Source organism: Heterocephalus glaber, unplaced genomic scaffold, assembly GCF_053883595.1.
Source record: "Heterocephalus glaber isolate CG9 unplaced genomic scaffold, H.glaber_assembly_v1.0 deba00001556, whole genome shotgun sequence".
Taxonomy (NCBI): domain Eukaryota; kingdom Metazoa; phylum Chordata; class Mammalia; order Rodentia; family Bathyergidae; genus Heterocephalus; species Heterocephalus glaber.
The window spans coordinates 790396-801030 of NW_028258347.1; positions in this window are offsets into that span (position 1 = coordinate 790396).

A 10635-nucleotide genomic window follows, 5' to 3' on the forward strand; every position below is an offset into this window, starting at 1 on the left:
ACTACAAAGCTACTGTGATTAAAACAGCATGGTACTGGCAAAGAAACAGACCTGAGGACCAGTGGAACAGATTAGAAGATGCAGAAACAACGCCAGACACACTCAGCCATCTCATCTTTCATAAAGGAGCCAAACACCCTCACTGGAGGAAAGATAGCCTCTTTAATAAATGGTGCTGGAAAAACTGGGCTTCAACTTGCCAAAGATTAAAACTAGACCTATATCTCTCACCATGCACTAAACTAAAATCAAAATGGATTAAAGATCTAAATATTAAAATAGAAACTCTGAACCACTTGGAACAGAGGTTAGGTAGAACCCTTGAAGACATCGGTGTAGGAAAAGATTTTATGAACAAAACCTCAGTTGCCCGTGAACTAGCACAAGCAATCAACAAATGGGATCTCTTCTTATTAAAAGGCTTCTGCACAGCAAGAGAAACCACCAGCAGTGGGAAGAGACAACCCACAATGTGGGAAAAAATCTTCACCTGCTCTTCCTCAGACAAAGGTCTACTATCTCAAATCTATAAAGAACTTAAAAAGATCAGACCTCCCAAATTTAAAGACCCAATCCAAAAATGGGCATCTGAAATGAACAGACATTTCTCAGACAAAGAAGTAGAAATAGCAAATAAATACATGAAAAAATGTTCAACATCACTGGTCATTTGAGAGATGCAAATGAAAACAATGCTGAGATTCCACTTCACTCCAGAAAGAATGGCTGCTATCATGAAATCAACCAATAACCAATGCTGGCGGGGCTGTGGGGAAAGAGGAACCCTGCTCCACTGCTGGTGGGAGTGTAGACTGGTGCAAGCACTGTGGAAATCAGTATGGAGATACCTCAGAGAACTAGGACTGGAAGTCCCATTTGACCCCACTATTCCACTGCTGGGGATCTTCCCCAAAGAATTAAAAGAATCATACCACAGTGGTATATGTGCACCCATGTTCATAGCAGGCGCAGTTTGTAATACTAAAACTCGGAAACAGCCCAAATGCCCATCAACTGGAGACTGGATAAAGAAAATGTGGTTTTTTTATAAAATGGAGTACTACTCAGCCATAAAAAATGAGAAATTAGAGACATTTATAGCTAAGTGGATGCACATTGAGGCAATACTCCTAAGTGAAATAAATAGGACACACATGTGTAAATACCGAATAGTTTCTCTGGTGTGAGAAACTGAAAATGTAAATAAGGACTAAATGTATAATAGGTAATGTGAAATAGGAAGAAAAGGGGCAAAGGGAAACGAAGTGGGAGGGCTAGGGGAAAGGATAGAGGGGAATGGGATTATGAGAAAATGGAAAAATAGGAACAAAATCTTTGTAAATAGGGAGGAATGGAGGGGTTGAAGAGAGGGCTGGGCAAGGGTGAAAAATAAGAACCAAGAGAAACTATGTAAAGGTGCAAATTTCCAATGATGAATGTCATACTGTACACCTAAAATGTACCATTGATTACAATGATAATGCAAAATAGGAAGAAAAGATCCAAAGGGGTAGGGGTAGTGGGAGGGGCAGGGGAAAGGAAAGAAGGGAAAGGAAAAATGATGAGAAATGGAAAAAATGGAAATAAAGTCTTTGTAAATAGGGAAGGGTGGAGGGTGTGAAGGGAGGGCTAGGAATGGGGAAAAAATAAGAACCAAGATGCATTATGTAAAGGTACAATTCCAATGAGAAATGTAATTGTGTTGTATACCTACAATGTACCAACAAAAGAATTTAATACAAAAAATAAATAAATAAATAAAATTGTTCTTGGTTTTAATATGATAAAAAACAAAAATCCTATTATCAAAGTATTCAGGGATTTTATGGCTTTTTGTGAAAACAGCAAAGTAGAATATAAAGATAACAGCTGAATGAGTATTATAATTGAGAAGGAAGGTATATTTTCACAGAACCAATATTTCCCCCCATCCTATTCATTTAGTTAGAAAACAAAAAGGTAATATGCTGTGTACATACACCAGTCACCTTATCTACGATAAAGATTGGAGAGGGACAAAATGAAGAACTCATAGTAATCAGGAAGTAAGGGAGCCAAATTGCAGTTTTCTAATTGGCAATGTCTCCTTGGTCTGTAGGAATACAGGTTTTAGTAAATACTGCATGTCTGCTGTTGGACCACATCAATTGTACTTTCGGTCTCTATAGCCAATTGTGCAGGTATGTGTACTTCACCGATCCACTGCCCAACAGTCTGATCTGCCTCATTAACAAACCCTGTCATTCACAATTAAACTTACTCTACCAAGTTGTGTGTGCCTCTTAAACTGCACCACAGAATCATCCTGCCCTGCCACCTTCAAATTAGTATCACCGTGTTCTCAGTGATCCTTCCTTGGGATTTTCATCTGCCATGGCCAGTACCAGAATCTAGCTGCTACTTCTCAAAAGTACCAGGTCTACAGTGAATGAGCACACAAGCAGCAACCTATTGAAATAAATTGAAAACATTGCAAAGGGAAAGAGATGGGGTAAGCTATTTACAATAGGGTGTGAGCATAGAACAGAGGGATCAAAATGTATGAATCTTAATGCTACTATTGATGTCCTGTCCTTGCTAAATCAGAATTTATCACTGGTATTATATGGAGACCAGATGTCTTAGTTACTTTTCTCATTGCTGGGACAAAATACTTGACACCCACAAGTTAAAGGGGGAAAGGTTTCTTTTGACTCAGTATATAGAGGTTTCAGTCCAGAGTCAGCTGGTTCCAAAGCAGTGCAGCCTGGCAGAGGAAAAACAGCCCATAATGTACAAGACAGAAAGCAGCATCAACAAGCATTCCCTTCCCTTTATATTCCATCCAGGCTACAAGCCTATTGGTTGCTGCCACCCACACCCAGGATGGGGCTTCTGTCTTCAGTAATTTGATTCAGCCACACCCGAAACTATGCTAAACTAATTAGTGGACTAAGCCAGTGCCACATACCCTTAATCCCAGTGTCACACACCCATGAGCCAACCGCCTCCTAAGAGCCCCACCCATGAGTGCAAAAAGCTTTGGGGAGGACATCTAGATACAAGCCCTAACACCAGAGTTGAGTGTGAGCAGACCAGAGATTTTGCCCACACATATTTGCTCTTTTAGAGGAGCAGTATGCCTGCCTACAGCTGTAGCTTGTCATAAATTAGCCTGCTGAGCATCTGCTGAGCCATACATTAGCCTGGGTTTTATCTATGTTTCTTGGGCAACTCACAGGAGAGCAGATAGATCCCACAATTGCACGTTTGATTAAGGATAATTGGCAATCTGAAGGTGACATGATTTCTACCTTATGAATACTTAAGATTTACTTGGTCCTTCTATCCATACATATATTAATATATTTATATATAATATATTAAATAATATATATTAAAGTACATTTTTTAAAACAGTGGGTGAAGGGTAAGGGAGAAACTGGCTTTTCAGAGTGAACTTGGGCCAAAGGAGAGGAAAAATTAAAAAAAGAAAAGGAAAGCCACTGTAGCCTCCCTTTCTATCTTTAAATGGCACATTTTTTTTCCATTGAGATAGGGTCTCGCCATGTAATGCAGACAGGCCTTGAACTCACAATGTACCCCAGACTGGCCCCGAACTTGCAGTGATTCTCCTGCCTCAGCCTCCTGCTTCCTGGGATTACAGCCATGTGCCACCACGCCAGGGTAAATGGCACTCTTATGTGGCCCATTATTATCTCTGTTCAACCCAGATATGCTCCATTTATTCTATCTTTAACATACCTCACAAATGAATACCTCATTTACTATTTATATTTAACACATTTATGAATCTCATGTCTCACATGCTATTTGCTCCCATACTTTATTGTTAGCTTTTTGTTGCTGTGACAAAATACCTAAGATTAAACAACTTAAAAGAGGGGAGATTTATTTTGGCTCAGGGTTTCAGAGATTTGAGTCTGTGGGGGATTGGCTCCATTATTTTTGAGCCAGTGGTGAGGGAGAATATCATAGTGGAGAATATGTAGCTGGGCAAAGCTTCTCACCTCATGGTGGCCAGGAAGTGGAGAGAGAGGAAGGAGCCAGGTCTCCTTGTCTTCCTCACGGGCATCCTCTCAGTGACCCAACTTCCACCAGACCCTTCCCCCAGAAGTTCCCAGCATCTCCCAAAAGTACCACAGCCGCCAACCAAGCACATGAGCCTTTGCGGGACATTTAAGACCCAAACCATAACTCTTAGTTTCTGTCACTTTTTAACAGAACTGAATTTTTTTTTTTTTTTTGGTACCGGGGATCGAACTCGGGTTCTTGCGCTTGCGCAGCAGGCGGTGGAACCACTGAGCTAAATCCCCGGCCCCAGACCTGAATATTCTTTAGAAAAAAACAAAGCACATTACAATGCTTTTTAGTGTCCACAGTATACCTTTCCCCTAAGATGTTTAAAGTGATAGGGAAAGCAAATATAAAATATTAAATGCACAGTTGAAAGATCTCTAGGAGTAAGACAATCCTGTACCTTTATATAGTCTTTATGCATACTGTATTTTCCACAAATGGCCACAGCCCATTTCCAAACTCATATAATGTTCTAGAACTTTGATACACTTCCCATCAAAAGGTGGGCCCGGGATTTAGCTCAGTGGTTTCGCCACCTGCTGCACAAGCACAAGGACCTGAGTTCGATCCCTGGTACCAAAAAAAAAAAGGTGGAGTTTAACCTAGATGCAGTGACATGTGCTTTTAATACCAACTGCAGGGTGGCTGAGGCAGAAGGATTGGCAGTTTAAAGCCACCGGGGCAATTCAGTGAGACCATGTTTCACAATAACATAGTTCAGGGGGTGGAGAGGATGTAGGGAGAGAAGAAGAGAGAGAGAGAAGGAAGGCAGGGGATATATATAGCTCAGTGGTAGAGCACTTGCATGTTGAAGGTCATGGATTCCATTCCCAGCATCACACACACATACACACACAGGTGGAGTCTAATATATCTCCCTTTGAATATAGACTATCATTAGTGACTTACTTTACTGAACGGAATGCATGGCTTCCAAGTCCAGTTCACAAAGATGTTGACACAAAATAATTACTGCTTTAAAGAAAAATAAGAAAGTAGTTTATTTTGACCCAAATACGAGTGACCTAAGCCCAATAGCACAGATTCCAGCTGCCCTAAGTGTTCCAAAGATAAAGACATTGTAGCAACTTTTATATACAAAGAACAAAGTTAATCATGTTAATCCACTTAATGAAAACATTGGTGGGAACATTATAAAGGTAGGTTAAGGCAGAGTGAGGAAAATCTGACCATCAGACTGAGATGGTATCTTAGAGACTGGCCAAGTGAGGGAAATAGGATTTGTCAAGCTGCAGACAGTTAATGGCTCAAACTTCCATCCTCAAGTTTACCTAATAGCCATGAGATGTTAGGTCAGACACAGAAAGGCAAGAAGAATGGCTTGTATCTATCTGTTCCATTTTAATACAGTTTCTTCAGAAGTGAGGATTGAACCCAGACAACTCGGCTACATCCTCAGCCCTTTTTAGACAGATCTCACTGTTTCAAACTTGCCATCCTCCTGGCTCAGCCTGCCAGAGCTGGAATACAGGTGTGCACCACCACAGACAGGATGGTATTCTCTCTCTCTCTCTCTCTCTCTCTCTCTCTCTCTCTCTCTCTCTCTCTCTCTCTCTCTCTGAGGAAGCCAACGTCTTCCCCATACAGCCTGCCCACATGGAGTATCAACCTCCAGGTGTGTGGATGAGCAAGCCATCAGAGGATTCCAACTCCTAGCCATTGCATCTTCCAGTTGAAACCCCAGACATCGTGGGGTGGAAAATGTCCATCCTAACTGCATTCTTTCCAAATTCCTAGTCCACAGAATTCACAAGCATACTAAACGGTTGTGTTAAGCCACCAAGTGATGGGACAATTTGTTATGGAGCCATAGTAACCAGACCAGCCTCCATTCTTAGACATTTGTATGCTAACAACTCAAGAAGACAGTCTACACTATGGTACAGAAAAATATATAATTTGTGTGTGTGTGTGTGTGTGTGTCACTAGAGATCAAACTCAGGAGCACTCTACCACACTCCCAGCCCTTTTTATTTTCGAGACACAGTCTCACTAAATTGGCAGGCTGGCCTAGAAGAAGAATCAGCAATCTATGAAAGCTTTCTTTTTTGTAAGTTTCACGTACAATACAAAGAATGTCACTCTCCCTTCACTATTTTAGAGTAAGTTGCTGTTGCATTTAGGTTAAATACAGAAGAAAGGAAGGAGGACACTTTCTCTTATGATTATATTAATTCTGATAGATCTGGAAAGATAGTTTTTTGATCAGAGAATGAGATAGTTAATAGAGTCCTCTACCAGACAAAATGGGCCCAACATTCCTACATTCTAAAATGGCTCCCGTTCCTAAAATGGTTCCCGCTTACGGAAATGAGCCACTTCGGAAAAGTGAAACCTACCCCCTCTGGAGAAGCCAAAGCCAGCTTGTTGCTCCACCCTGCTACCCGCATGATCCTCCCCTTCCGATCACCTGGCTCCTCGTCCTAGCCCCACAGGAGACCAATTCTCAACTCTCACGATACTCTCCCCACAGCATCGCCCTGTATAAACCTCACACCCGCTAGTCTCTCTCTCTCTCGCCATTGTTCGAGGCAGCCTGGCGGCTCCTTCCCCAATAAAGCCCTGCTTCGGGTCCTCCTGTTCCGGCTCATTTTCTTTCAATGGTAAAACAGCATCTCAGAGGTGTATAGCTCCAGGTGACAAAGTTAAGACTAAATTGAAGTTAGTCACTAGAATTCATTCAAAAAATGTTAACATTATAGTGGGTACTGGAGAGAGAAAGTTAAGTAAGACAAGTTCTCATGAATTTATAGACTAGGAGGGGAAGTCAAGCAAATACACTCCTTTGGGGACATTTTCAAAGGGGCAGTATCCAAACCAATTTTGCCAAGGTGGAAGCTTGACACCAGGGCAGGAAGACTGTATATGTGTGTGTGTGTGAGTCTGTGTGTGTGTGTGTGTGTGTGTGTGTGTGTGTGTGTGTCCATGTGGCCATGACGAGGTCTCACCATGTAGCCCATGCTAGCCTCAGATTCCTGATCCTCCCAGCTGGGGCATGCTGAGATTCCAGATATGTGCTGCAGTGCCCAGGGTAGGAATAGCTTCTTGGGGAGATGCCTCAGCTGGATTCTGCAGTATGAATATGACAACTATTCCAAGTTAAGGGGGCCACCGGGGGCAGGTGAGGGAAGACTACCTATGTGCAGAAGGCCAAGGTGACAGGTATAACTTACCAGAGGATGGCAGTTCTTTCAGTAGACGAGAGAGCAAGGAGAGACAAGGCTGTAAAGCAGGAATCCAGTCATGAAACACTCACTGTTGTGTTTCAGAGACAGCCTTCATCTCACATGTCTGTGGGAAGTTAGCGTATTGTAAATAGATGAGCGTCACGATTAATGATGCATTTTAGAAGGAGTGCTTTACTTCTATGTGTTGAAGGGAGCAAAACAACAGAGAAACTAGTTAGTAAGTGGTTAGAGTAATCTAGTTAAGATAGTGGTGACTTATTTTGGTTTATGGTTTAAATCAAGAATGTCCCCAAAGGCCTCACGCACTCATAGGCAGGGATTTGGGAAGGTATGAGAATACATATTACTATTAGGAGGAGGCTCCCTGGGGGCGGGTCTGGAAGGATTTATCCCCCCAAGCTCCTCCCCCTTTCTCTGCTCCTCACTGCCATGATATGAGCAGCTTTTGTGTGGTGGAAAGCCAACGAAGAAAGCTGACCCAAGAAATAGGGTCATTCTTGTGTCTGTACCCAGTGATTCCTGGTTTCCAGGAATTTGGAGAAGTTTGCAGAAGCAGGGTAAACAAAGTTTAGAATGCTGCAGGAAGAGCTTGATGGGCAGATCCAGTTTGCTCAGAACTCCAGGATGCTATGGAAACGAAGGCAGTAAAGGTGGCACTCAGAGGTTTCAGATGAGGTGATGAGTGTCAGGAATTGGACTAGAGGCCATTCTCTTTACACCACAGTAAACAACTGAGTGCATTCTGTCCATGCCCTGAGACCTTTGGGAGACTGGACCAAGCCAGGCAGGAGGATTGTGAGTTTGAGGCCAGCCTGGACTATATAACGAGACCCTGTCTCAAACCCCAACACCCCCCGCCCCAATCAAGAAGTGCTTTGCACTGGGACAGAAGAAGAGATTCCCTTAGGGAATCTAAGAAATGGGAAGACTCCACCCATTGAGGACTCATCAAAGATTTAGAAATGTAAATTCATGCCCCGGGGGACAGGCTCACACAGGACCATCTAGGAACTGTTTCTCCGGGATTCCTTTTCTGTGTTCAAGCATCCAAGCCCTCAGAGGCTGCTGCCTCTGTTTCCAAGCTGACCTGCTATTGTTTGAGCAAGTTGCCTCCCTTGCTTTTGTCCCTGTGGTTTTGCAGACAAGCAGAATGTTAGATTTCCAAGGAAGGCACGAGAGGTCAGGCAGTGTGTGGCAGTGTCAGAGTCACTGCCCTTGAGCGGGTGGTGCGCGAAGCTTTGAGAGTGAGGTGGGAGGTGCAGTGGAGACCCCAGGAGGTTGGTGCGTGAGGAGCATGGAGCACTTGATGAAAGAGAGGCCTGTGGAGCCAGACTGTGAGTCCTAAGCCATGAGGAGCCCATGTCCCACCCATGCCCAAATCCCGATGCCACACATGGGCCTGTAGGATTTAATGATTGTCCTTCTGGGTTTTGGTCTTGTTTTGATCTGGTTCCTCTTTGCTATTTTTCTGTTTCTCCATTTTGGAATGGTAATTGTTCCACCATTTCATGTTATATATGTACACCTTCTTTGTTTGTTTGTTTGTTTTGGCTTTGGTTTTTGGAGACAGTCTTGCTGTTACAATAAAGCAGAATTTAGAGGAAAACCCTTTTTTTCCCCTCCTACCCTTGAGCAACCCCCCCTCATTCTCCTCCTGCTTAACTGCTGACTCCTACTCTGTTACAAATAAGATTAACAACTGTATTCCCATAAACACAGTCCTACGGCATCCTCCTCTCACAAGATTCTGTTTTCCTTCAAGGCTAAGCTGTCACTGAGTGAATAACTGCCTTTGTCTCTCCTCTGTAACTTTGCTTGCCCCCTTTCCAGTTTCACACCAACCCTCTCCAACTAAACGTAGAAAAACTGGAGCTTTTCCTTTGGTCTGGGCTCGGCCTTTGGATAGGAGTCTGCTGAGCTGGTACACACCTAAAAATAAGTCCTCCCATTTTACCTGTTAGTCTCTCCAGTCTCTTAAAATTCTGCAATGGTAAGAAATAGAAACCTAAAGTGGCCCATTTTTAAGAGAGCAGCTGAGTAGAAAATTAGCAGCAATTAAACTTGCCTAACAGCTTGCCAACATGAAAAAGCTCAGACATCTGGAAGATGCCTAAGCAAACAGGATACTGGGGGAGAAATAGACTATTATGAACGTCTTTGTTGAAAAGTGTAGACATGAGTACAGAAGGGAGAGAAAAGAAATAATAAAACCTCAGTGATGTCCAGAAAGATTGTATACTCTGTGGCAGGGGTAGGTCTGCACACCAGAGAGTAAAATGTTTGGTGTAACTGGCCTGGGTATGCCTGTCTACCAGACACCCAATCTCGAAAGACCAACATTAGAGCCTAGCACTCACTGTGCTTTGTGCCTCCAAGTCCATTCCTTGGGTTTAGGCAAGTGAGCATACTCTCACACTATGTAATTCAGGCTGGCCTTGAATTCGCAGTGATCCTCCTGTCTCAGCCTCGCAAGTGCTGGGTGTGTGCCACCACACCTGGCTTGTTTGTTTTTACAGAGGCTCAGGGCTGAGTTTGCCTTGAGTCTCAGAGGAGACTGTAGACCTGGACTTTGCTGTGCTGGAACTGTTAAGACTTTAGAGACTTGGAGAGGGGCTAAGTGCACTTCTCATTGTGAGATGATGTACATCTTTGGAGCCAGGAGTGAAATTTAGGATATGGACTACTGTCTTATCTGGGGTGTGCACTGTGCTGTGCTGGGATGAGCAGCAAACCATGATCATAAACTCAGCAACAGCAACAAATTAAAGGGATGAAGAATTTTTAAAAGGAGGGGGCCACTTTATTTGTAAGGAGGAAAAAGCAGAAGACAGAAATTTGCCCTGAAGCAGGCTCAGGGGTTCCAGAAAGATGCATTCACATGGCTCCTTTGTCTCTGGCCTCTTTTACTTTTTTATTTTTATATTTTATTTTTTGGTACCAGGGATCAAACTCAGGTCCTTCCACTTGCGAGGCAGGTGGCAGAACCACTGAGCTAAATCCCTGGCCCTCTGGCCTCTTTTATTAATTTTGTTTTGTTTTTTGTTTTTGGTACCGGGGATGGAACTCGGGTCCTTGCACTTGTGAGGCAGGCGTTGGAACCACTGAGCTACATCCCCGGCCCTCTTTTATTAGTTTTGAGGGACCCTTCCCTCCCAGGTACCTAGCTCTCTGGGCTGCCACACATGGACTCCAGGCCTCAGGGCCCTAACCTGGGTGCCACTGCCTATGTGCACATTCTTTTGTGGCCTTTGTTTGGTTTTCTCTCACCCAACCTCTGATCTTTGGGACTTATCTCGGATTTATAGGTTGCTTAGGAGGGGGTTTAACATACAAGGTCCAGTTAGTG